This window comes from Gopherus evgoodei, chromosome 13 (genome assembly GCF_007399415.2).
Source record: "Gopherus evgoodei ecotype Sinaloan lineage chromosome 13, rGopEvg1_v1.p, whole genome shotgun sequence".
NCBI classification, from domain to species: domain Eukaryota; kingdom Metazoa; phylum Chordata; order Testudines; family Testudinidae; genus Gopherus; species Gopherus evgoodei.
The window spans coordinates 12,106,585-12,133,626 of record NC_044334.1 but is presented as its reverse complement, the minus strand read 5'-3'; the positions used below and the strand labels follow the sequence as shown (position 1 = coordinate 12,133,626).

Below are 27,042 nucleotides of genomic sequence, written 5' to 3'. Positions count from 1 at the left end.
AGAAGCTAGGAATGGGTGACAGGGCATGGATCACTTGAGGATTCCCTGTTCTGTTCATTCCCTCAGGGACACCTGGCATTGGCTGCTGTCAGAAGACAGGATACTGGGCTAGATGGACCTTTGGTCTGACCTAGTATGGCTGTTCTTATGTTCATTCAGGTGGGGCATAAAGGGGCCATAATCTACTGGCAAATGTTCATCAGATAATTTACCCAGCATAGGACAAGTCTTTGCTAGTGTGTCTGTGCTGCAGTCAGTCTTTGTGCTTCTGCCCCCACCCTTTCCTAGCATGTGGAGCAGGGAAAAGGTATGGCTGAATTCCACTGTGCAATAATAGTCGTTCTTTGCCATAGGTTTCATTAAGAACTCTCCACCAGTGGGATAACTTAATGCTGGTACCTGGCTGCATCTCTAAGTTGCGTAGGGTTTGTGGCTGGCCTTTAAAATTGGAGAGCTGGAGCCAAGTCCTTGTAAAATTGGAGAGCTGGAGCCAAGTCCTTGACATATCCCAGGCTGAGCAAAGCTCAGGCATAAGACAGAATCCACCCCTTAGGCTCTGTCTACACTACAACTGACTTTATAATGTGGTTGGCTCTAAACATGATTTCGGTCTACGTACACCATGAGTAGTAATCTGTAAGTAACCATGGCAATTATTATGCCAGTGGCCTTGGTTGTCTTTCCGTAACTGTCTCAGCATACTTTTTTTTAATAGTAATATAGATTGGACCCACAAACTCTGTTAGTGTCACTGGGTTGGCCAGTCCTCTTTCTCCTAGTTCTGTGTGTGGTAGAACCTCCAAGCATGCATTGCCTAACATGCTGCTGGTCCTCTGCATGCTCGTTCTCCAGGCTCTCTCTCCGCTGTTGAGGCACTACGGGATAGCTGCCTAGCCCCTGTCTCCCCCATCATTGATACAAATACAGCTTGGTGGCCTGGAAGGTACAGAGACTAAAATATGGTTGCATTAGGAAAGAAAATCTGCTGTGTGGACACAACGCCATAGGTCTTTGTTGTTTTTGTCACTGATACCAGGTCAGAAAATGGGCATTGGTTACAAAAGCATGGTTGTACTTACAGTGTACTCAGAACCTCAATCTAATCTACTTGCCTGTAGGGAATGGGTATGTGATCATGGATAGGAACATACAAGACCTTTTTCTTGATCCCAGTCTTCTCCAGCTGAGTGACTTTGGGCTAGTCAGTTAGGCCAAGATTTTCAAAAGGGACTAGGGATTTATGGGGGGCTAACTTTACATGCCTTATGTTGGCCTGATTTTCAGAGGGCAGCTACTTGGTGCTTTCTGAAAAACAGGTCTCTTTAAGGTGTGTCATAATGGGCACCCACAAGATAAGATACTCTTGAAAATTTTGGCCTTAGTCTCTCTGGGTGAGACTTTCAGGTGCTCCATACCACAACGGGGGATTTTTAAAAGTGTTCAACAAGCAGAAGTTCCCACTGTTACACTTTTTATCAGAATTTCTATTCAAAACTGATAAAAGAAAATCCAGTTACTGTGGAACTCATTGCCACAGGAAGCTGGTGAGGCTAAGAATTTAGCAAGATTTAAAAAGATGTGATGCTTATGTGCTTAGCAAAAATAGCCAAAGTTATAATAGTTAATATTAATAAATGTTGGCAGGGATATTAAACCTTATGCTTCTGGGTTTAAACCAATCTCTAGCTTTTAGAAATCTGGATCGGACCTAATGTGAGGGGCAGATTATCCCACAGATGCTTGCTGTGAGGGGTTTTACACTTTCCTCTACAGGATTTGGTACTGGATATTGTTGGAGACAGAATACTAGACCTGATGGATCCCTGGTCCAATCCAGTGTGATAGATCCTATTTTCAACAGAGCTGAGCACCCAACACGGACACAACTAAATAAATTCTCTTGAAAATCTGGCCACTTATTCAGGTTCCTAAATAAGAGCTGAGCTTTTTTTGAAAACACTGAGCTTTCTGAAAATTCTGCCTCAGTTTGCTCATTTGTAAAACAGAGGCCAGGTGGAAAGAACCATGTCTGAAAAGGGGCTGTAAATATACACTGCCTCTTTCAATCACATGCACATTTAATTTTTGGAATAACGGAGCCAAATTATTAGCTGAAGTATATTTCTGTAGCTGCTTTAGAAGGTTTCAATAAAATTATCCTAAGCACCCTGGGAATAGAGGATTTCCTTGCACTGTGAAGCCTTGCATGGAAATGCAGAAAGCTCCACTCAACATTCCTTCATGAGCTATATAGGCAATTAACTTTCAATGACATATCCTACAGCTAAAATGAAGGTGCATTATAGGAGACACGCATTTCCCAAGCCCTCAGATCATGCAAATCAGGAGGAGATTGGTGCCTTTACATAAGGCCTGAAGGGCTTGGTTTCCCTTGAGGAAGATGGGGTTTTTTTGGGTTTTTTTTTAATCCTTCCTTTCCCCCCCCGGTATCTCCCCTCCAGTTGCTAGGCAGCTGCTGGCTGCATAGTTAGAGGGTGAAGTTCTGCATGTGTGTAGACTGCAGTTTTCCTAAAAGGAGAAGGACGGAAAGGTTGGCGTGGTCCAGGTAATCTGATTTAATACCCTTCTGCATCGGAGCGCCTAAGGGGAGGGGGGGGGGATCCCAAGCTCGCAATTACAGTCCATTGGTTCGTCCCAGTAGGCCACGCCGCCTAGCTACGGAGGAGACCCTGTGATGGCATTGCTTGGAGGTAAAATAACCCCCCCGCCCTCCGCCTTGTAACCGAGCCAGGCTGGGAGCTCACTCGCTTCTCGTCCCCGGTCCTGTCCACGCTCCAGCCTCCTGCGCCGGGGCTTAATCCCGTGCGAACGAGAAACCGGCAAATCGGGGAAAGCCATCTTTGCGTGTGCGTGGAGCCACCGGCCTGCGGTTTCAGAGGCTCCGCCAGCTGCTGCACGGCCGCTGATGCCGGCTCGGCCCGCTCGCTTTCCCCCCTGCCGCCCTGCAGACGGCGAGTGAATCACCGGCCGCTTGGAACCGCGGATCCGCCGCTGCTGTCACCCGACCCGGCACACTGCAGTTCCCTGCTGCTGGACGTCGGGAGCGCCGGATGCCGAGGTAGGCTCGGATCTACCCCGCTAAAGACAGCTCGCCCTCTGTCACTGCTTTGTGGGCCAAAAAATAAATAGGCAGATTTTGGGGGGTGGATGGATGGATGGGGGAATCCCCCCCCCTCATGCTGCCAGGACTGCAGCAGGAACTCTGAGCACAGCCAGGCAAACTTTACGATATAGGCTGTAATTTGAGGATGCCCTTCACTGGTTTTATCTCCCCGCCCCCCCAGATGCTGCTTACGGTGATAAAAGCGGGTGATATTTGTGCATGAGCAGGAGGTAGAGGGATTAGACCTTTGCTAGATGATTCCATCCTCCCTCCCGTTGATGTTTAACCTTGTGTCATTTTTCTAGTCGGTTTCCTATAAAAGAAGATACGCGTTGACACAAGTTTAATGGTTCCCGGTGTCTTCCCTGCGAAAGCGGCTGTGGGCGAAGTTAGTAACCCTGCTGACTAGTGGTTTTTATCCCCCCTGCGAGCGCTGTGTGCAGACGCACAGTGGCCCAGTGCTTCGCAGATGAACGCTGGGGTGTCATACCAAAGTCGTCGGTGTGACTGCTCTCCCCACCGAGAGTTTGTTACTGAAATTATCTGAGGTATTTCCCAGGCATCAAAGTGGGGATGACACCAATGGGTGGGAAAAGCGGCGTTATTTTAACTGTAATTTGCAAACCTTATGTTCCGAATTGGACTAGTTCATTTGTGAAAAGACCCCGTTTCCAAAGGGAGAGGGTGTGTGTGTTGGTGTGTAAGATGTATATACTAGACATATGTGTGTATTACATAGAATATTAGTGTCTCAATGGTAGGAAGTGTGTATATGTATGCATAATGCAAATGAAATTTTACCATATCTTGCATGTATAGATATTGGTAAATCAGGTAGTATGTAGCAGATATCCATTCATGAGTATTATTTGGGAATTAAAATATACAAGGGATACTGCAGTTTTTCTATTATTGACTTCTATTTAAAGTTGTGGTTATTTCCTATAAGGTCTAGTGTAGGGCAAAAAGCATATTCCTTTCCAATGGTGATTTGTTCATCAGTGTTACAGTTGTGCATGGTCTTAATAGTATTTTAATTTGTGATAGATTTAAATGCACTCCAAGTTTTAAAGCAACTGCTTTTTGTTGCCCATTAATGTTAAGCACTGTCCAAGCTTTGTCCAATGCAGAAGACCATGCAGAGAAATTTATAGATAAATGGCTCCACAGAATAATTTATCATTGTGGATTGGTACTGCATCTGGCAATAATAGGGCCAGGTCCCTAGAGTATCCTAACATATTTTGAAACACTGCATAAAAATGCAGCCATTCATGTTAATGTTTTAATAACTGCACCAAGTGGATACAAAGAATAAGGGAAAATGAAGGCTCCCACTGTCAAAATACAAATAAGGAGTAATTCAGAGCAAGGTAAGAGCCACCTTAAGAAAACAACGTGAAATATTGAGGCATAGAGAGCCATGGAATGGAAATGAAAGGGAACTGCTTAAAATTAATGAGAAAAAATAAATGTGGAAGTGAACTGTATGCTGCGAGAGTCACTGTGGTCAGTTTGTGTTTCAGTTTCTATGATTGGCAGGTGTTTCATTTTTATTAGAGTGGGTCTTTCTGGTACACAGTTTGAAAGAGGAAAGCAAATTGAAAAAACTCTTGCCGATGTCAACTGGGGTTTATCTACTTAGACATATTATTCAAAAATTTTGCATTTTTCGAGGGTTTATTTATAAATTATTGGTGTCTGCTCTTGTCAGTGAAGAGATGCAGCTAACCTGAACAATGCATGTGACATGGCATGATATTAAAACAAACAAAAAACCCCTACGTCAGCGGCTATACTCTCTGCAGACGGAGGGTACCCTCATTTGCTGCTTGCTAGACAAGTGAATTGGTGTTAGGTTGCTTTGCCTAGTACCTAGCGTGCTGTGTTTACACAGCATGGCTGTGGTAAAGGCTACACGCACAGAAGTGCAGGTTAACTTTGCATGCCACTGAATAGCATACAAGGATGTACACGGAACATCTGTTTAAAAATTTGGTGCCTCTGTTTTTCAAAGACTAATATTGGCAAATTCAGCTGTAGGGTGTCACGTGGTCTTTTAAAAACCTGAGAAGATGAGCCATAAACAATGTGGGTCAGTAGAGGACCCAGAACTTTAACCCTGATATGAAAAGAGCAGCTGATACTTGATACCTTGATTAACTGATAAGCAGAGAGAATTACAGCATAGGTGCACAAACCTTAAGTGTTGCTATATATAGGGCTGACCTCACTTGATAGGTGATAGTACATAAACATATGTGCATGTATAGGTGTTTGGGTATGTATATAAAATATATACTTCTCTGTGTTTGTATATTACATGACTATGTACACTCTCTATTTTAGATACTCAGTGTTTTATTGTATAAGATATGCATGTGTATAATGCACAAACACACAGATGTCTGTATTTTATCTACATACCTACACAAATACATACACTGATCTATGTACTTAATGTGCAAAAACATACTATAAATATAAACATAAAATAATGTGTATGTCTTTGTAATAATGGACTTACATTCTCGCAGTTGCCCACTATGGGAGGTGATAGCACTTCTGGACTGGATTTGGCAAAGACAGGATCTCACTCTGGAATGATCATTGGTTTGATTTGGTATGGTAATTCTTTCTGTATAACAGAGCATGAGTTATATTATAGCACTACACAATTATGCTTCTATCACAAGGATGTAATGAGTGCTTATCACCGTATCACCTGGTTGCCATCAGAAAATTAAATAATTAAAAACACACACTTAACTTTACCCCAAAGCAAGTGGGGTCATGCACTAACCTGTCCTACCCATTCCATAATTAAATTATGAAGCCATGTACTTTGATAGCGAAGTCAGTTTTTCAGTACAGCGCTGTAATGGAAGTAGAGCTATGCAGTGAATTCATACTGGAGCCACCCAAAAGTTCTGAGATTGAAGACACTATTATCCAAATTTTTTTCTGTCTCATTTACATTTTAGTATTTAGAAGAAGCTTTAGCCTAGAGCCAGGTTTTGCACAAACGCTTTAGTATTTTATTTCCCTTTTGCCTTTTTATTAGCAGTAGCTTGTTACATCCAATGAGCTGTCTGATAGGAATGGCATTTTGATGGCGAACTCCTCTAGTACTGTATACAGCTTCCCTTGGGCTGTAGTGAGGTGGCCAAAATGTATTTGAGATGGCTTTAAAAAACTGCGAAGAGAGCATAGCACAGCTGATGCTGCTATTTCTTAAGATGCTCGAGGTTGCTGTCTGACTGGTTATTAATTGTACCAAATGCCAGTATCACTGAGATCATCACTGGCATAAATAAATTGCATTTGCTTATATTTCTATTATAAATCTTTAAAAAAAAAAAAAGAATATGCCCAGAGTGCAAAATAGAAAATTGGGATGTAGCCACAGTGCTGAAAAAATGGTGCCCCTTGCAAGCACTGCACCATGAAACCACTATTTATTCTCCAGTGAAAAGCTAGGGCTTGTTTTATTGGGCTCACTCGCATAGAGGAAGACTCAGGGGATGCTGTAATTGCCCTGGTAGAACAGTTAAGTATCCCATGGGGCAGCTGATAGTCATTGAAGTTTGAATATGGTCAGTGTAAATAACCCCCAGATTCTATTTCTCTTTCAATAACTGTAAACAATCCGTTATTAAATACTGTGCTGAAGTTATCAGTTCAGGTACATTCTATGAAGTGCAGACATCAAATATTGACATTTTTTAAAGGAAAAGAGAATGAGCAATTTTCTTAATGCAAGACAGGCTAATTCCTGAAAGGTAGTAAGCATCTGCAGCTCTGACTCAAGGAAGAAGGGTGGGTGACTACTGCATTGGACTGGGACTCTGGAAATCTGGGTTCAGTTCCCACCTCTCCACAGACAAACTATAAATTATGTAGTCTCTCTGTGACTAGTTCCCTATCTGTAAAATACAGAAAATAAGACATCCTATGTCTTGTCTAAGCTCTTCAGAGAGAAACTCCCTTCTTATGTGTCTATGTAATATACCAGACCTCGTACCAGGGGCCCAATTTCTGATTGCGACTTCTAGGTGCTTCTTATAAGTTGAAGATTTAGCAATGACCAGTACCATTTAGTATTTGGCTTCAGTTTATTAATTCTTAGACAAATAGTTCTCTAAGTGCCAGAAGCACCTGAATTCACATGAGCTTTTGGAATACCAGATGTGATTTTTTTTAAAATGTCTTTTTCTCCATTGTGAACACAGGGGTATTCAGTGTGTGATGAAGTGTGTGTTCCTCTGATTATTGTGGCAATGGGGATTTGGTAGAAAATATTCACATTACCAAGCCCAGCATGTAGGGAGAAGGGAATCGGAATCAGTTCTTTAACTTTAACTTTAACAAAGCGTCACCTCATCAACATTATCTTGTAGAAACATTATAATATCACCGAGTGCCTTTTAAGATGATAAATGTGACATTGCTATGGAAAATGTTTGATGCTTATTATGAATCAGCAGCCATGTACACCTGTCTCTGAACATACCAAAGAAAGGCACTTTGAGCATAATAGTAGGACACAATCTCCTTTCCTTTATTTCATCTAATTACAATTAGACACAATGTTCCTTTTAGCCTTTATAGTCAAGAGTGGACTGCACATTTTTTGTGATTTCCTCCCTAGCGTTCAAATGAGGGCCTGAGTCACTAAGATGTTGAGCACAATGGGATGATGGGCACAGCAATCGCTCCTAGGATCGGGCCCTGATTGCTTTGCGGAACAGTATGTGGAGCTTTTGCAGACAATGTAACCAGGTGCCTGGGATGGGCCACACTCAGGGCAGACTGCAAGAAATAGGGAAGACAATCCCCCAAACTGATGGTTTATTCTATAATTAGATTCACCAAGCCAGTAACAAAAGAGCTACTATACTAGTTAACCAGGAGCCAAACACAGGCCCCTTTAGGCTTTCCAGACATTGGCTCCCATCCAAACAACCCAATCTAATATAGTGAGAAGTTACTGAAAACCCATTTCACCATATGAGAGGTTCTTTCTAATCCCAAAAGTTCAGACACATATCCCCAGGTCATTATGAATCGCCGATCTTACCCAAATCTCACGCTGTCAGCCAATCCTTATTATTAAATCTTTAGTTAGCTACTAAAAGAAAAGAGAGTTATACATGGTTAATAGATCATACACTGACAAATGATTACAGAGTCCTTATATCAGATTTGTAACAGTGATGGAATAGATTGCTGGCTTGTAAAGTCTCACTGGCAACTTCCAAAAGATTGGAAAGTCCTCAGTCCCTAGTTCAAGATGCTACTTTTAGATGTAAATCCACAGTCCAGAGAATTAGAGCAGGAAAGAGGCAACATGGAGATGTCTGAGGTGCCTTTTTATATCCTCTGCCATGTGCATGGAAACTTTACTGTCCCAGACAAAGCCCACAGCCCCTGTATATGGAAAATTACTGGCCCAAGGTGGAGTACAAGATCACATGAGCATATCACATATCCCTGTATGTTTTGCTGACTCACTGGAGGTGGCAATTGGCCCCTTGCTGTCTGAGGCATCCTCAGGAAGAGCTCTCTGGACAGGACGAGTTTCTTCAATTGCCCATTGTGGAGTGGAGTGTCCTTGATAGGTCATCAACACATAGAATTTTCATTAGGGCTAGACAGCTATTGGGGAGGAGGGACACCACTCAGGAATACAGTGTAACGCTGACAGACCCCGGTCATGGGCAGGCAGGATCAAACCGAGGACCTTCGCACCTTAGTGCATGAGCTGCTACCACATGAGCTACAAGCCAACTGCCTGCTAGTTAAGGCTATAGAGCAGATTCATTTAACTCTTTCTAAATGGCCTCGGTGCCACAAGATGGGACAGAACACCACAGGTGGTGTAGTGGGTTACAACAACACCAAATATTAAGTATGTTTAAGATACAAGTACATATCTAATATTCATAACTTCAGATACTCAGATGATACGTGTGTATAAACAATCATATTTAGCAAATCATAACTTTTCCATTGACACCTTACATGGCATATTTTGTACAAGATTTGTTGCAACTGTATAGAAGTGGTAACAACAATGATACAAATGGTCCTATTTCTTACATACAGCATCACAGGCAGCTTCAGGTATATTCTTAAAAATCTAGAATGTACCAGAGGCAGAAAGGGTCCTTTTGAGCCTGGGCTAAAATTAATCCTGCTGTGGGATGGTTTAACAGAATCCAGAGAGGAGGATGAAATTTCACCAGAAGTGGAATATTTTGCCTCAGCCCCTCAATCCCCACTCATAGTTTGAATATGGCTCATCCCATTCTGTGGGAACCTGTCTTGGCTACGTCCCCTTAGAAAATCATGGTGCTTTTTTGTTGCCATGTTCCAGAAATAATTATTTCTCTTCTGGTTTGTTGCATTGCTCTTTAAAAAAAATAAATAAGGGACAGATCCTCAGCTGGTGTAAAGAAAGGATGGCTTCAGTAGAATTAGGCTGCTTTTTACCAGCTGAGGCTGTGATCCATAAAACCTAATTCTGAGAGCCTCATTGGATGGGCAAGTGCGCTTGATCCCCATTGAAGGCAAATGGAGCTGAGGGCACTGGGCACCCAGCCGGATGAGGCCGATAGTTATCATTGTAACAAGCAATGGGTATTTAAGCCTATTCCTTGCTCACTGCATTTCTCTATTTCTGTGGCAGTCGTAGTTTTATCTGAATATAAAAAACAAAACAAAAAAACCCCCAACCCTTCTTCTCCTCATACAAGGAATCATGTATATTGTTCATAATGTTAAGAAGAATGTTTTCTCTCGAGCCTATGAATATTTTTCTCCTTCTGTCCCATGTTTACTGCCTGCTAATTAACTTTTGTAGGTGGCAGTTTGAAATCTTAGTGGGCCATGTCATGTGACTGCTAATGCTCTGCAGATCTCTGTTACATAACCCATAAGTAGTTTGTAAAAATGTGCTTGTGTCATACTGGGCATGACATAAAGCTCCAGCTGAAGCTTAACAGTCTGATCAGTTTTTATGTAGAATGACAGTAGGAACCTTGTGGACAATTTGTTCTGGCAGATGACTTGTGCCCTCAGTTGTCTGGCCAATTGTCTTATGTCCCTGAAATGCTTTACAGTCGGCAGCATCTGTCTTTTCTGCAGGGTGTGTGCACATGGGAGCGAGGGTACATTTACCTTAGTAACAGATATCTGTCTTTAGATGCCCTGATATGCCAGGCAACAATCCAGATGAAGTAGCACATTGGAACACTCTCCTCCTCCTTCCCAGATATTTGTTACATTCCTAATAGCATGTTCATTCTGGATTTAAATTAGCCTCTTTGGTCTAAAATAACCCCTGAAAACACATCCTAATTGGGCTGTTTATGCATTATGCAAAATGAAACATGAATCAAAGGAGAAGTTTTAAAAATGGCTAGGTAGAGATTATAAAATGTTAATGTATTGTAATTCTTTAGGATGCTATTTCACAAAAGAAGTATTTTTCTTGTAAATGACGTATGTTGTCAGACCCATAAAAATAATAGTATCTCCTTCCTTCCCTAAACCAGCATTTTGTCCTTTGGCTTTATATGCATTCAATAATTGTTTTTGGCGCTATTAATGTTATTTACACACTACCCAAAAATTACTAGGCATTTTGTAGATACACAAGTCATGTCCATGCCTCAAATGATTTCCAAACTTGCATGTTTGGGCATTTGAGTGGGATTAAGAAGACCTGGCTCCTATTCTTGGTTCTGCTGCAGACTTGCTTAATGACATTGGGCAAGTCACATCATACCTCTGTGTCAATCTCATCTGCAAATGGGCTTAATGATACTTACTTTTCTTTACGAAGCACTTTGAAACCTTGGGATAAAAGTTTCAATACAGGAATAACTGGAGGAAATTCTATGGTCTGTGTTGTAGAAGAGGCCAGACTAAATTATGGGTAACTTCAGCGCCCTCGTGGCCAAGATGGAGTCTGCTCCGCAGGCAGCTCTGGCCAAGAGAAGGTGCGCGCAGGAATGCAGCAGGAAAAATCCCTTGCACCCCAGGGGCCCCTGTCCCAGCCCACCCAGAGTGAACACACCCCCACAGGAAAAGTACAATGGATATAAGAAAGGGAAATATTTATTTACAGAGGGTTGAGAGGAGAAATACAACAAGGGGAAATATAAGGGGAGCAGTAAAACAGGGTTGCATCCAAACCAAGGCCCCACAGGCCCAGTGGTAGCACAGTCTGGAGGGGCAGACACTGAGTAATGTGTCTGCACACAGAGTTCAGGAGTCCTGAGCAAAGACCTGGTTGTCTTCGGTGCCCGTGAACTTTCCCCCAACAAACCCGTCAGGTGCCCTCGTTTGCCACTCTCTGCAAAGCCACGCAGAGCGACCACCTCCCCACTTAACTAGCTATAGCCTCCCTCATTGTTCCCAGTGCAGAGTCACAAGCTCCAGTACTCACAGCCCCATGCGGCTCTGAGCAGCTGTGATACAGGGTCCAGCTCCAGCCTGTCCTTCTTGGGCGATCCCTCCCTGGCACAGGGCTCCTCCTGGCTCCTGTCCTGGGGTGTCCCCGATCGGCCGCCCTGTCCTTCCCAGGCTTCAGGCAGGTTCTCTGCTGCTTCCTTTGCCAGAGCCTGCGGGCTGCCCCCCTCCCTTCTCTGAGCTTCAGAGTTTCCCTCCTTTTTTCTCCCTCTCCCTCTTCCCCCTAGGAAAAAGATTTAAAGGGGCCCTGCTCTCTAAACCCAAAGGGGTTACATATGTAGATGGTTCCTCTGTCCTTAAAATCTATGATTTTATTAATCTATATACGAGCTAATTATTGTTTGTATTAGATAATATACACACAATGGAAGCAGAGGAAAGAATTAAAATGTGAGAGGTTGAAAAACAATTAAGATTTTTTTGGTTTGTTATACTTTTTTTTTTTTGATCACTTCTCGCCTTTATTCCTTCAACATAATTTCCAAACCCTGGACTACTAGTTTTTTTTTTAATTTATCATTACTACTATATATCACTGCAGTTACAAGCCTTCTCTCTCTCTCTCTCTCTCTCCATTTATACTGTGGGAAGGGGATAGTTGTCCATGTTCTAATGTTGGGTGTCTGTTTCTAGATTATCCAGATAATGTGTATAATCGTAGATATATTGGGCCAAATTTCCCTGTGATTTAATTTCATTGACTTCACTGAGGTTGGTCCAGGGATGAACCTGGCTCATTGTATATGTATGCTTAGCCACCTATGTAAAGCCACCAATGTAAAGTAAATAATACTTAGCCACCTATGTAGAGTTCTTTTAGATCTGTGGATGAAGAGTATCTCCCTGAGATGAGATACTTTGAGATCTGTGTTTCAGTATTCTGTATTCTCTTAAGCATTATTTTTCGCCTGCATTCTTGAGAAGGTTTTCTCCAAGGTTTAACTTAATCTCATTGAATATATGAAAAATGGAAAAATTGTGGCATACATTGTTGTGTGAATGGGACATCTATAAGGCTATTCTGGGGAGGTAATGATTTTGTGCATTAAAGAGATCCTGCCAATGAGGCTGTAATGCTAAATAATTATTAATTTGTATTATGATGGTGCTTAGAGGACCCCATCAGAGATCCAGTCCCTGCTGAGCTAAAATGATGATATGAACGTAGTGTAAAAGTTGCCCTGGAGAACTTGCAGACTGGATTTACGTCAAGGTGGCTGAAACAAACAGATGAGGGTAAGGAGACAAAGTAATAGTAAGACTAGCATGATGGTTGCACTGCCCGCTGTAGTCCAAGCTTGCTACCTGCCTAACCATTCTCAGTGGGCACAGTTCGGGAGGCAAGATGGCAGATGTCAGTCTTTGGGTAGGTCTCTTCTTAAGGATTCCATCAAGGGTTATTTAAGGGGGAAGAACAAACATGCAAGATTAGAACTTCAGCATATAGAATGCCTAATACAAAGTTGGCACTATACAAAAAAGTAAAGGGCAAATCCGCCACTGATGCAAATTGTTACAGCTCTGTTGACAACAGTGGAGCTATGACACTTTACAACCCACTGAGGTTATGTGCCTAAGAATGATGGTAGGACTATTTTTAAGGTTATCCACCTTCCCCATTGATTCTTTTTAAAGAGATAGGTGTGTTTCCCAGAGATTATATTGTCCTGTGGCAGGGTATGAGGCAGAGTAAAAGCCACTGTACAGAAAAGTCTTATTGTAAGGAAAGTTGTATGTTTGTGTTGACAAGTGTTGGAAGAAAAAGAGAGCTTTGCCAGCTTTAACTCTGATAGGTGATGCTGATCATCAGGAATCTACTTCATGGTGTGTAATTTTTAACCTTGCTTTGATTTTTTGAGAAATTTCAGTAATTTTAGTGAAAGGTATGTGAAATCCAAAAGAGGACCACATTATCTACGTCATTTTTAAGCAACTACAACTGTTATTTATATAGCCCATTGATATAAGGTTTGTAAATAAATAATTTCTACCTGGCATGTTAGAGTTGGAAATTTTCTTCCAAGTAGTTTAATCAGAAAAGAGGCTGGGGGAGAGGGAAAGAGAAAAGCTGTATGTGGTGATAAGGGCTAAAAGAACCAGTTAGGGAATGATTTTACTGCAAAACACACAGGGATCAAAGTTATGTTTGTTCTGAATTTGCAGGGAAAGTCTCTTTTGTGGGGGAAAACCACTCCCTAGAAGGTCCTTTTGAATGATTTCTTGAAATATTAAATAATATGAAGAAGAAAGAGATGGAATATGCACAGAGTGCCCAGCCCTCATCTGTATGGGTCACATTCTGCCAGAGCACTTCATCCAAGCAGGCATCTAACAGACCAATAAACAGAGATGGATCAGAACTGAGATCTCTAATTCAGACCCCCTGGGCTATGGCTGGTTCAAAACCTGGTTCCCAACTTTTTAGCTCCGATTTCTCTTTAGGGAAAACACTCATGGGAAATGAGGGGCAAAAGTTTTCAGCCCGGCGTCTGGCTTCCTTGGGAAAACTGACAGAGGCCACTGTACAGGCGGTATGCAGTAGGAGTTGAGTTGCTGCTGGGAGTGACTTGGTTGTTGACTCACATATTCCAGTGTGTTTGCCCCTGACTTGGCAATGATCCATATGCATATACTCACTGCCACCCTGCATATGTTCTATGCTCCTGGCACATAAATATTCAGATTCTATTAAAATTCTACTTTCCTTAGGCTTCTTTGAAAATCCCAGCCTATAGAATATAATTTAAAGAATTGGGGATGTTCCCACATTCCTGAGCCAGGAAGCAAATCTCCCTATTTTGCAGGGCACCGAACACTGACTCTAAGGTTAGTGAGAAAGCTGTGTAACACGGGCTCTTTATGAATAAAACTGAAGAACCAAAATTCAGTTGAGACGAGTTTGGCTAAAGGCGCCGTCAGTGATCAGTTTTGATGCTATTTATGTGAAGGGTATTAAACTTTCATTTCTACAGTGCATTTTAACAAGCGAGTAAAACCTGAGTTTGAAAGGAGTTATACATCAATTTGGTAAAATATATCTTTGTAAAAATGTATTTTTTTAATTTGGTTTATAGAATGGAAATTTTGATTGTTGGGCTAGGGCTTTATCTAAATAATGATAAAGCAGCCATATTTTAAAAAGTTTTTATTTCCCTTTAAAAATCAGGAATGAGCCTTTAAATGGGCTTATTTATTTTCGTTGAGTGCCACAGTGTAACAGACTTAGCGTATGTCTACATTGCAATTAGCTGCCCTGGGCTGGCCAGTATCAGCAGACTCAGGGCCGGGGGGCTCAGGCAAAGGGGCTGTTTAATTGCACTGTAAACATTTGGGCTCAGGATGGAGCCTGAGCTCTGGGATGGGACCCTGCAAGAGGGAAAGATCCCAGAGCGTGAGCTCCAGCACAAGTGTACACTACAATTAAACAGCCCTTTGCTTGAGCCCTGCAAGTCAGCTGACACATGCCAGCTGCAGGGTTTTAATTGCAGTGTAAACATACCTATGAGTGCTAAGAAATAACCTCTTTTTGCTCTATAACGTAACGAATGGTCAGTTATAGGGGCACATGCTGTTTCTCGTAGCTATATAGGCTGACTTGGTAAAAATACTTTGTCATACTAGAAACCATGCATTGTACACAGATACCTTTAATGTATGTAAGATTCATGCTATGTTTACACTGCCGATGGGAGGTCTAATTCCCAGCTTGGGGTAGATGGACACAAGCTAGCTCTTTTCAACTACCGTGCTAAAAATAGCAGTGCGGCCCCAGTGGCATGAACTGCTAGCCTGAGCTGCTGACCAAGTACAACCCCATCCAAGATCCTAGATACGTACCTAAGTGGCTAGCTCAAGCTGCCACCATGGTCACACCGGTATTTTAGTGTGCTAACTGGAGCAGAGCTAGCACGTTTGCCTGCCTGGGCTGGGAATTACACCTTGCAGCCGCCGTGTAGATGTGCCCTAAGAATACTAGACCCCATTTTTCAGCAATGGTGCATCTGTACTGTTGCCACCAATGGTGTAAGCCACAAGTATACAGGGCTCAGGTGTGTTTACTGCTGCATCATGAAAACCTGCTCTGAGCAGTAAACAGTGAGGAGCAAACATTGCATTTGTATATGGTAAATAAATCCCCACGTTTCATAAACACAACTGCAAGCTTTGATGCACTAAGCAAGTATGTGCTTCTAACAATGATGCTGCACTGAAACATTTACTGTTTTGATCTCTTTCCAAGCAAAGTTTCTAAATAGATATTGAGTACAGGCAGGTGAGCTTCCTCTGTTGTTGTGATTAAGAGCTTTGGAGGGCTCAACCTCATTGTAATATGCACTGTACAAATGTAAAAGAGACTGTTTGCCCTAGAACTTGTTACTCAATTTAGGAGACAACAGGTGTATACAACAGATGGGGAAGCACAAAATAACAGTGAGTAAATATTGATCGGCAGTGATCATGTATGTCAGCTGCTCCTGTAGGGCTCTTCGCTGTACCCCTCCAGATCGCTGTCTTATGCTCATTTATGTTCCCCTGATGTCCTGCTTTCACTGTTGCCTACTCCAAGGTGTTCAAAAATCACAAGTCAGGCCCCCGCAAATCCTGAGATTAAAAAAAAAAAAGTAATAAATATTTGGAATCTTATTTGCCTTCTGGTTGTTGATCCTTTAGAGTTCAGGGTTTCAAGCTTTTCTCTGTCACTAGTATGGCTAGAAGCTTACAAAGAAAAGTGAAATTCTCAACTAATCAAGAAGTTGGGCCTTTAACAACAACACCATGTATTGTGAGACTTGTGATAAAATCGCAAGAGTTGGCAGCACTGCTCCTCTGCTGAACTTTATCTGGGTAGACACCCAGACTACATTCACAATTGTATTTGATGCCTTGGATCAGTAGTTTTAATGGGATTATGGATAGGGAAGAATTTCTCCTGAAAAAGCCTGCTATGGAAAGAAAGAAAAGCTGGTCCTGAGATGAAGACACTGATTTAGGACTCAGGAAATCTTGCTTCACTTCCCAACTCTTCCACAGACCTTCTGTGAGAGCCTCTGTGAATCGCTGCACATCTGTGCCTCAGTCCTCTCATCTGTAAAACAGGGATAATACTTCACCATATAATAGCTGGTACATTCATTAATTAAATACACCTCTACCCCGATATAATGTGACCCGATATAACATTAATTCGGATATAATACGGTAAAGCAGCGCTCCAGGGGGGCGGGGCTGTGCTCTCTGCTGGATCAAAGCAAGTTCGATATAATATGGTTTCACCTATAATGCGGTAAGATTTTTTGACTCCTGAGGACAACGTTATGTTGGGGTAGAGGTGTATTAGATCTAATCCTTGTCTCTATATTGGGTGCAGATTATTCCACATCTATTTACTATGAGGTCCTTAGGCACCTGGTAATGACCATTGTCAGAGATTGGATACTGGACTAGCTGGACCTTGGATCTGATCCAGTATGGCAATTCCTGTGAATTCTTTTATTATAACTCCAGTGTGCAGATGTTAGATGATAACAATATTTGGTCATTACTGACATGAGTTGGGCATGCTGCTTTTATTTTATTTTTTTAAAGGCAGTAAGATTTTCAGTATCATCGAACCAAAGATAAGGATGAAGGTCAGTATTACAAGCTGCCCTGGGGCAGGAGGCATTGGCAGTGGTTTCTTTAGAGGATTTAAGTGTCTGACAAATTTCACTTCCCCCACCCAGAGTAGCCGTGGTTCCTGAGTGGTTAAGTGCCCCCACAGCATTTGGGTGGAAGCATACTCATGTTACATACATTTTGTTATGAAAAGAAGAAAGATCTTTGGTAAAAAGCCTCCTGGAGAAATAAACCAAGCCACGTCCTGCAGCTCTGTTCCTTCTGGGCATGGGCAAGCTTATTTTGCCTAATTTTGAACCCCCTCATATGTCAGGCTAAAGAGTTTGATCTGTATATTGTTGGATTTGCTGTCTGCTTAGGGGAGATTGGAGGCAACGGAGAAGCCGAGGGGGGTGCAAGAGAACAAAATACAATGGAAAAATGTATGTTTGAGAGAGAAGGCAGAATGAAAACCAAATATTCTTCAAAAGGGAGCAGAAAAAAAAGGGAGTGAAAAACCCTAAAGATAAATATACAGGATAAAAGGCAGTACCTGTCCCAACCTATATAGGAGGGAGTTTTTGCACTGTTCATTTGGACTTTGGACTGTCTTGTTTATTTAAACAAGTATAACACATCTATATTAAATCAGTCAGTTTAATACTGAATGTGAAAATACTGTCAGTCAAACAGCCGGCAAGTGATGGTATCATCCTGAATTCTTTGGCATCAGTCCTCCTTTCATGCTATGCCACATGCTATAATTTGATTTTATCTGTGCATTTGTTCCTTTCTGGATTATTTCCCTCTCCACATCCCCCAAAAGAATAAATATCAGAAGTAAGCATTTTTCTGCATTCTACAGGATTGTCACGGACTTCAAGGGAGTCCTTCTTGAAGATAAAGCAATCTGATGTTTGTGGAGAGGGTCTGGTGGGACAGTGTTTCTATATCCTTCATGGCTTTAAGAAAAATATAGATGTTAGTGATATGAAATGCTCTTTATTTTCATTATCTGCAATATTCATCCAAATTATAGTTATTGGTATGGGTTAAAAAAAAGGTATAATGTATGCCAAAGGCAGCAATACCATAAAAAAAAATCCTGGTTTTCATGTCACCAGAAACTCTTTATAGGCGTAATTTATCATAATATCTTTTGAGCTAAGAAGGATCTCAAGAGGCTCATACAGTCCATTCTCTTGCATAGTGAATGTATTCTTTTCAATTAAATGATAAGAGCTCTTCCAATTCTTGCACCTGCAGTCTTCTGATTGGTTGACTAGCTGTCCTTATAAAGAGGGCTTTAATACAAGTTAATGGGGAGGATGGGGAACAGCTTGATATTCTCATAACCCCCCACAGATCTTATTCACTGAGGCCCCATCAAGTGTCTCAAAGGAACGCTTAACTATCCCTATCAATCATTATTGGAGTGTTAAAAGGCTGCTATTATATAAATAATACAAGCATTAGATAAATAATTCAGAGGAATTATCACAGCATCCCATTCTGTACTATATATCATCTGAAAATTACCATGCTCATGCAACAGGGGAAAAAAAGATGGGAGAAACGAGATCACAGCATTACCACCATTAATAATAATTGAAACAAAATCTATATGTACTTTTAAACGTTTGAAAGACAAATGTTTTAAAGCACTTTGATTTTGATGTGAATTTAGTGCACAATCTAAATGAGTCCTGGAGACTGGAGTCCCATGTTTACCAACAGAACAGGAACTAGGCAGGCTGCAGCAGTGTGAGCGTCCCTTCTATCCCACCTGACCTATGTATATTGCCTGATTGAAGAGACTCTTCTAGAGGTGAGTTCATTATCCAGACTTTGCCTCCTACTGCAACTGCCCAAAAGGGTCTCCAAACTGTGATAATGGTTTTGTGATTTGAACACCTGTCTGCTCATCAGTCAGCTCACAGATGTTAAATAACTTCTAGTCCCTATAGGTCTGGCTTGGATTTAGGCTTCAATCCAGTAAAGCCAAATCTGACCCTAAACTACAAAAACTTATCAGACTGACAAGTCCCCAGTGTATGCTTTAAAAACTATGTATATTTCTTATGATTTGTTGGTAACATCTATGTAGACAAAGCTTTTTATGGCCCCCGTTACTACAATATCTGAGCACTTCAGAATATTGAATGTATCCTCACAGTAGTCCTGGGATGTGCTATTATCCCCACTTTACAGATAGGGGACTAAGTCACAGAGAAACTAAATGACTTCCCCAAGGTCACAAAGAAAATCTGTGGCAGAGCAGGGAATTGACCCTAGCTCTCTGAGGTCCTAGCTTAGTTCCCTGACTACTAGAAAACCTTCCTCTCTTGTCCTCACAGCCCTGTCATCCACATTCCCTCTCCGTTATTCTGTGCAGCTCATTGAGCAATTTAAAATGCAGACTAAATTGCCAGCTAAAAGTTAATTGATCTCCCTTTTTTGGTCACACTGGGGTTCCCTTAATTGTCACCAGCATAAACTGTACAGATCAGTGGGCAGTTCTGCTGATCCATTATTGTAGTTTCCCTGAAGGTATTCTTTAGAAAAACAAGTTCTTATTTCAAGCTTCAATTCTTAAGAGACCAAGTGTGATGGGGTTATTATTCATGTTGTCCCCAGAATACCTTATAAGCTGTTTAAACTCTATGCCAAATGAAAGTCAATCATGGAGATGGGGAAAGGAGTCCAGGGGAATGTACTGCCTTAATGCAAACCCAGAGGGGAGCATCTATTATTGAAATGAGCAATAAGGCAAGCGAACAGAACAGCTCTGTGAAGGAACGGTCAAATAGCGGACAATAGAACTTGCTAACAGCACATGAGGACAATTTTAAGCAAGATGCCTGTTCCAGTGCATTCAGAACACACCACATCAGCAATCTCTGTACCAAAGGCAGTGAAAACTAACTAGTAAGACTCCCTGCAGCAAATGCACAAAAAGCAGTTTATGTAGCCTTACATACCTTCAGCTCACGCAGCCTGGGTTTCCTGCAGTCATGTAAGGAAAGCAACAGAGTTCATGCCCGTAACAGAGGGTGACTTCACCAACCCTATGTGCTGTGATTTACATGCAAACAACTTCTTGCTAATGATCGAAGAATTTTTTTTATGTGTTGACGCGTAAAATCTGTTTCCATTTTTCATGGTTTCAAGTGAGACTAAAAAAGAAACCTGACCAAACTGTGGCCAATTTGTTGCTTGGGTTGGAGGTGGGGAAGAGGGTTAAGAAAATGGAACTTGAGCTTTCATCGCATTGAAACAACTTAAAAATATGCCATGGACGCTCTCAGAAAGGCAGACAGATGTTAGTGGGAATAGCGTCCCCTTTTGGGATATTTATGCAGGAGGGGAGGGAGTCTGTGATTAGGTGGAAATCTGGTCATTTTGCAACCTTCTGAAACCAATCTGAACCATTTCCCCTCTACTGTAGGTGAAGAAGCCCATGGCACAAAAGACTCTTTACCAACACTGGAGAAGAGATTGAAGACCTAGCACAGGGGTCGGCAACCTTTCAGAAGTGCTGTGCTGAGTCTTCATTTATTCACTCTAATTTAAAGTTTCGCGTGCCAGTAATACATTTTAACATTTTTAGGTCTCTTTTTATAAGTCTATAATATATAACTAAACTATTGTTGTATGTAAAGTAAATAAGGTTTTTTAAATGATTAAGAAGCTTCATTTAAAATTTAATTAAAATGCAGAGCTCCCCAGACTGGTGGCCAGGACCCGGGCAGTGTGAGTGCCACTGAAAATCAGCTCCTGTGCCACCTTCGGCACCTGTGCCATAGGTTGCCTACCCCTGGCCTAGCACATCCTGTCAGCATTGCTCTATCCAGCTGTAAAAGGAAAATTGAAGTCACACTTTCAAACTTATCACCAGAGGCTCTTGAAAAAGAAAACACCCAACTAACTGCCATTTTCCTCTCTCCCCATTCTCCCTACTAACAATACCATTTCCTAAAGTCATGAGAAAGTCTCCTTAGCCTAAAAATGCTCAGTCTCCCAATGATTCTGAAAAGAGGCTCAGGACACAGCGCCATGAAGACAGCTAGTCATATGGGAGGGGAAGCAAGCACACAGCTAAAAGCAGTCTAGAGAGACAAGCTTTCTGCGTCTGCTCTGAATAGAGCAGATTACCTGTAGCTATTCAGATTTGTTTTCATAAAGGTGGGATGATAAGGCTATACTAATAAAAGTGAAGCACATAATGGGGGAGGTTTTCCAGTTTAGCAAGGAATGATTCAGGCCTTCTTTGCCACCACATTGTATTCTCTTTGGTCTCATCTTTATTACCTGGCTTGCTCAGCACTAATGCTGCTTTCTTAATCTCTTTCCAGTGTGGCAGGACAGCTCTACTTGAGTAGGACAGGGTGATGCAAGGGAGAGCCCAGCCTGGAAATAATCAGCAAGAACATGCCTGATCGTTATTTTTTTCCCCCACTTATAAAATTGTTTTGATTGCAGCTGCACATTTGTTTCCTAGGCAGCCTTGTTTGATCATGTTAGCATTTGAATGATTCCAGCTTAGCTTTGAAGCTAATACCTCAGTGAGGTGAAAGGGGACTTGGTGACTACAGTGATTATGTTCCTGGCTACACACGGTGAGTTATTTGTATTTGTTTCTTCATGAAGCCAGTTCAACAGAATGACTGTAGTTTGACTTGTACAAGGAAGGGCTTCATAATGGTTAAGAAATGTGAAATCAGTTAACCTGGCATCATGTGATAGTACTATGCACTTCTAGTCTTTCATCCTGGGATTTCAGAGCAGTTTACAAATGTTAATAAATTGAGGCTCCCTATGCTCCTGTGTAGCAAGTGAGATTGTTATCCTTAGTTTACATAAAGAAGCAAAGTGACTTGCCCAAGCTCACACAGTGAGTCAATTGCAGAGTTAATAATAGACCCTGGAGTCCTGACTCCCCCAGTTCCTTTTTCCATCCACTAGACCAGGAGTGGGCAAAATACAGCCCATGGACAGATCCGGCCATCAAACATTTCTGTCCGGCCTGCCATGACTAACATTTCTCTCTGTCCTCCTCTGCCCTCTTGCAGTCTCTGAGTCTGGGCCCCTGAAAGGCCAGTGGCGCAGCAGGGGTCAGGCAGGCTGGCTGCCTGCCGTGACCCCACGCCACTCATGGAAGTGGCTGGCTGCCACTGGCACGTCTGCACTCCCCAGGCGGTGGGGGGTGGAAGAGAAGGTGGCTCTGCTTGCTGCCCTCGCCTCCAGTACCATTCTCACAGCTCTCATTGGCTGGAAACCAATGGGGGAAATGCTTGTGGGTGTGGGCAGCGTACAGAGACCCACTGCCCCCTCTGCCCAAGGGGCATGCAGAGACGTGCCAGCAGCACTTGGCTGCAGTTGCTTCTGGGAGTGGTGTGGGGCCACAGCATGCAGGCAGCCTGCCTGAGCCCTGTTGCACCACCGGCTGAGAGCTGCCTGGGGTAAGTGCCCCCTGGCCAGAGCACCCCCCAGTCCCTGCACCCCCTCCATTAATATAATAGAAATATGCGGCCCATGACAACGTCCCAAAATTCGTGGAGTGGCCCCCCTGTGATAATTATTGCCCACCTCCACACTAGACTGACAGCCATATATATACAGAAGAACCCAAATTTCCTGCAGATGTGAACATTTTCCAGCTTGCATTTTTCTACTCATTGTGTTCCTGAGAAATAAATACAGGAAACAAAACAATAATGTACAATATGGATATGTACAGCAGGGGTGGTGGGAGGTGGAATCCTCTGTCAATGTGACTGAGAAGCAGGGTTGTTTTGTTGACCCGCCCTTTTAGGAAATGATGGTGAACACCTACAGGAAGATACTGATTGCTGGCTACTGACTCATTTTGGCAAGTGTGGCTTGTTAATGCCACGCTAGAGATAAGAGAGGTGGGCATGGCTCTTGGGACAGTCAAAACTGGACTCTAACGCAGAACAGAACAGTCTCTGTTGTAGGAAAACTGCTTTTTTGTGCATTTGCTGCTGGAAGTTTCCAGCCATTAGTTTTCACTGCTTTTGGTACACAGACTATTGATATGGTGCATTTTGGATGCAGTGGAACAACTACAGGATCTTACTTACACTTGTCCTTGTGCTGCTGCTAGCAAATTCTTTTGTCTTCTATTTAAGTGTTAAGGTATTTTTAGTTCTAGATGTGTTACATAGGAGGCTTCTGTTCCTTTCTACCTTTATTCAATAATATGCTACCTTGTAAGATGCTACTTGGTACTTGCTTGAGACCCGATCTGATTGCCTACAGAGTTCTATTTGTTCTTCAGCTGCTCTGAGTTCAGTAGTGTTTGTCTCTTTCTCTGGAGATCTCTAGGTCAAAGCATCAGGAATGAATTTAGATCACAGCCAGGAATCTTGTCCGGTCTCAGTGACTATACACCGTACTGTTATCTCCCAGCTCAGGAGTAATTCCCTTCTCTTGAGTGGTAGGGACATATGCTTTGAGTGCTGAAGATTCTGGTTTCTAAGAGCGCTGGTGATGGGGTTATTGCTAACTGGGACCTGTATGAAGATCTGTAGTCATGCAACTGTCACATGCTTCAGGAAGCTGTGTGTCATGTCCCTCTCTAATTAATGACTGGTCCAGATGACATTTCTCCCTTTAACACAACAGTAAAGCTTTTGGTTTTGAAGGTTCTGGCTTTAATCCTTGCTGACAAGCTAGGATACGGGGGGTCATTATGTGTGTTCTCCTATATATATATATATATATATATATATATATATATATATGCAGCTGCATGCTGATGTCCTAACTTCATCCCCACTGCTCAGTTAGACCAGTTACTCTCTCTGCAGATTGTGAAGCCTTGAACACTTTAGGCCAAATCCCTAGTTGATTTTTTGTTTTGACTTCACTGTAATATATTGCCAGTTTTTTTTAACCTCTGCCAGCATAACCGCAAACTCAAATAGAGGGAAATGTGTAAAATTAACACAGAGATGTTAAGAGCTCTTATCTGCTTTTTCTTAAGCTGCTACATTTTATTAATGGTTATTGTTTCCCACCAATTTCTTACATTTTGACTCAGAATAAAAGTGCCAAAATCCATCTGTGTGAGATCATCAATTAATTTGAAGAGCAGCTATGGTATCCATCCCACAGGATGTCTGAGTGCATTTTTTGTATCAAACCAGAGCCACAAATGTGTTTGTGAGAGCAGAGTCAAGAGTTTAATATGAATTTCTAAAGAAAGGGTCTTTCCAAGTTTGTTTGCATGGGATTTGCCCCCTTTTTTAAGGATTTAAAAGGAAAAATAGTTTGAAAATATCACCCTTGCAAGATGGGCCAAAGTCTAATTCACTTAGCGTTCTCTCTGCATAGGAAGCTGTAGTAATGCAGTCACTAGAGTAACAGATAATTTTAAAATTGCAGGAATCATCTTGGTGATGACCCTAATCAGTATGTACAGCAGCAGCATTACCCTTTACCTTCTGGAGCCTTTTTAGCATTCCTGCTACTGTGCTGTGCTTAACCCTGCAGTGGTGACATCCATGCAGAACTTGCAACGAGGTTGCTTTTTATTCATGCATTCCAGGGTTGGCATGAACACATTTTCATGAAGCAGTAGAATAAAATATGCACCAATCTGCTGCACTTGGGGAAGAACCCCCTGTATTCTGTGATCATGTTCATATCTGTTCAGTTTCATTGCTCTCTTGCCTTAGATAGGAGATGCTAATACAAGGCTAAGCAGCAAAGCAGTTTTGTGGTTCAGTCTTGCCCAATGTGTGGAATTAAAACTTTTGTTAATGTAAAAGCCACCAACCATTTTAGGTTTCCCCCCAGTACTCAGTGCCTTAAAAAAAATAATTAAAAAAGTTCTGCAGTTGCTGCTATTCATGCACAAACAGTTGTTGAGAGATTCATAGCCCTACCCTAAAAGCCAGGGATCTGGAAATGACATAGCCTTGTCGAATAATATATCGGGTGCGTGAAGTGCATGATTTCCTTTATAATATATGTTAGAGAAGGAAAATGATAATTAGCTTTCAAATGTGGGAGGAAAATCACCAGTAAGTGGTATTATTGCTCTTTCCCCATCTCCAGATTCTATTGTCTGCTCTGCCATTGCATCTCTAAGTGACTTTGGACAAGTCACTGCACCGCCCTGTGCCTCAGTTTCCCCATCTGTAAAATGAGGATAATGGCACTGATCTCCTTGAAAAGGGCTGTATAAGAGCTTGTTTTTATTTATTATTGTCAGCATGCCCACAGCACAGCATTTCAATAGAGACATCAGTCCCTTTGTGCTGTGCCTGTTGCAGCAAAGTGACACTTTTTCAAGCAGCCTTAGTGGTACATGGGGCAGAATTTTCCTCCTATCTGCAGTGCAGACGTGATCTCTGAGAATCTGCTCTCTCACCTGTGTTGTTAACAGTACATGTTACTGCTCTCCCTTATGTTGAAAGACCAGCCTTTGTCCACTTATCTTACAATTAAAGTAAATATGAGCTCAAGCCACAAACTTCTCAGCCAAAGGTGGATCCAGACTTCCCCCAAATTCAAGGCTGTTGGGAGATGATTTTGGTTGGGGTCATTTTAGAGAATTTGTCCCAGCTGTGGAGTTCAGAGCTGGGTGTGAGCTTCTTGAGAGTTTTAGGATTTTTTGTATCTGGGGAGGTGGTTCAGCCTATCCCTAGTATGAAATTAGAGACTACTAGTCCATTGCTTCATTTGCAACTCTTGTAAGTTACAAGTTTAACAACATTTACATTGACACTGGGATGGTAACTTATTTCCATTGACCATGAACAATGGTAAAATACACTTCAGGGTTCTTCCAAATATTGCTTGATATTTAATATTCCCCTATATCGACCACTCACACTACACTTCAGTACAAAGTCTGGCTGACATGCCAAACTTTGACCAGAATCTTTGTTTCTTACATAGTGTATGGCCTAGCAGAGAGAGAGTAAAGCAAAGGAACAGCTGCATGCCTCAGCAACAGGAATTGCCAGCGTCGCTGGGAGAGTGGTGGCAAGTTAATTCCCTCCCACCCCCCTTCAAAATGCTGCATAGGGCTGAGCTTTGTGGTGTCCAGCCTAGCAGGCATTAGAGGTTTGATTTTCCCATTGCCTCACATTTTGTATATCGCATCAGCATATGTATAGAGTGGTTTAGCTACAGACTATGGTTCACAGGTAGCTAGGGGGAGGGGCTCCATTAACTACACGAAGGTCCGTTCTGTCCAAACGAGGGCTTTATTACAAAATTACAATTGTCTTCATACGCAGCAAGGTACAAACTGTGTTATAACCTAACTCTACTAGAGATGAGCTGCGGCATAGTCTACAGCATGGTATTTGTAATGGTGTAAAGTTTGTTTTTGTTTTGAGCAGGCTCTGCAAAGCCTGGTTATACCAACTGATCATTGGATTTCAGGACCCTAAGGATATGTCTGCACTGCAATGTAAGACCCTGGGTTAGTAGAACTCAAGTTAGCAGACCCTGGGTTGGTTAACCTAGGGCTTGAGCATATGTACTAATTCATAATGCTAGATTTGGAATTGTTGAACCCTGGGTCCCATCCTAGGGCTGCAGCATCTATGTTGTATTATGTGGGCCTGAGTCCAAACACCCATACCCAGACTTCCTAGCACCCTCCCAAAGTGTGGCTGCTCTCACCCTTTGTTCATGGTGCAGTGTGGGAAAACTTGACTGTCGAAAGGACAAAGAAAGTCAGCCCATAGAATTGTGGGGTACTTTCCCCAGAGCATGAGTCCAGTGGGGATGTGTCTACACTGTGAAGCAATAGGGCTTGAACACTGGGTCCTGACTTGACTCAGGCTCGGACTGTCCCCCCG

The 27,042-nt window shown here is 42.2% G+C and overlaps 1 protein-coding gene across 7 annotated transcripts in view; it reads left to right on the top strand.

Annotated features, from left to right (window-relative positions):
• The window catches only part of RIMBP2 (RIMS binding protein 2), a 352,577-nt gene that overhangs the window by 56,538 nt on the left and 268,997 nt on the right, over positions 1-27,042 (top strand). The window contains exon 1 of one of the 7 annotated variants that reach the window (XM_030582928.1): positions 2,987-3,079. The exons of the other annotated variants lie outside the window; for them this stretch is intronic. The gene's annotated coding sequence lies outside the window, so the exon portion shown is untranslated. Of the gene's footprint in view, positions 1-2,986; positions 3,080-27,042 lie in introns of those variants that run through there. 7 annotated transcript variants of the gene reach the window in all.